The sequence below is a fragment of the Exserohilum turcica genome (genome assembly GCF_000359705.1).
Source record: "Exserohilum turcica Et28A unplaced genomic scaffold SETTUscaffold_3, whole genome shotgun sequence".
Taxonomy (NCBI): Eukaryota; Fungi; Ascomycota; class Dothideomycetes; order Pleosporales; family Pleosporaceae; genus Exserohilum; species Exserohilum turcicum.
In genome coordinates, this window is record NW_007360136.1 from 1,667,237 (window position 1) to 1,668,462 (window position 1,226).

General features: G+C 42.2%; 1 non-coding gene across 1 annotated transcript; it reads left to right on the top strand.

The window, feature by feature from the left end:
* Positions 1-681: 681 nt before the first annotated feature.
* On the top strand, positions 682-769 carry SETTUDRAFT_t30. Its single transcript has one exon. It is a non-coding gene; the product is annotated as a tRNA-OTHER (tRNA).
* The last annotated feature ends 457 nt before the right edge of the window (positions 770-1,226 follow it).

A 1,226-nucleotide genomic window follows, 5' to 3' on the forward strand; every position in this document is an offset into this window, starting at 1 on the left:
TGGCTAGACAACAAATAAGCTTAGCCTAAAGTGATTAGAGCACTTTAATAAGCATACAGAAGAGCGTACTATTAGAGCCTATCGTCTACTTATTCTTAACGGTTATAAGAGCCACGACTCGCTTAAGTTCTAGCAATACTACAAGGGGGCAAAGATTATCGCTCTCTGTATGCCTCCGCACTCCTCTCATCTACTATAGCCGCTTAATGTAGGCTGTTTCTCGCCTTTAAAGAGGGCGTATAGCCGCTAAGCCAAAGAGATAATACGCAATAGGATTAACTATATAACTAAAATTAAGTTCCTTTTAGCCTTCTAGCAGGCCTACGGCAAGACGATTACAAAGGATAATATCCTAGGAGGGTTTTAAGGCGCTGGCTTAGTTCCACATAACCTAGAGGTGGTGATATTAAAGCTTGATGTTAAGCTGCGTACGCCAACACCAGCTACTATAGAGGATCTACCCTAGCTATCACAAACCCTATGCAATACCCTAGAACTAGGGTCGCAAGCAACGCTAGTGAAGCAGAGGATTTAAAGGCACATAGACAGTTCACTATTAAGTATAGTAGTTGCCTTTAAAAAGCTAGCTAAAGGCGCTGCGATTATTGCGCAGAAGCACACACAACAACTTCGAGTTTTCTAGAAACCGCTAGGAAAGCACGCTATCTAGGAGAACCAACCGGGGGGATGGCGCAGTGGTGGAGCGCCTGGAAAATTTTCTGCTGTCTCACGTCAGCAAAGATCGAAGGTTCGAATCCTTCTCCCCTCACAACCATATTTATGGTCCACCCACATGAGAGAGTTACTCATTAAACTACCTTTTCGACTGAGAGAGTTACTCGTTAAAACTTGAGAGGAAGACTCATTTAAAGTGAAAGATCTGAGAGAGTTACTCACTAAAAAACTACTAGGCTACGAGCCTCACCTTCATTTAGATAACCCCCTACATTGTACCTACTCAATTTGTACCTAGATTAAATTGTAGCCTACGTAGTTACTTGCAGGCCTTAAGCCTGCACGTCTTATATAGCCCTTTGGGCTGAGAAAGGACGTTAAACTACAATAGTAATAATAATAATGATAATAGGAGAACCAACCACGATTAATTGACTAATAGCACTTTCAACACCTATAGCTAAGGCGCTAGCGCGTAGTAGGGAGAAGAAGGAGGCCTTCCTTTGTTTTCTTACGCCTATAAGAATTTTCTTACAAAGCTTAGGCTCTAA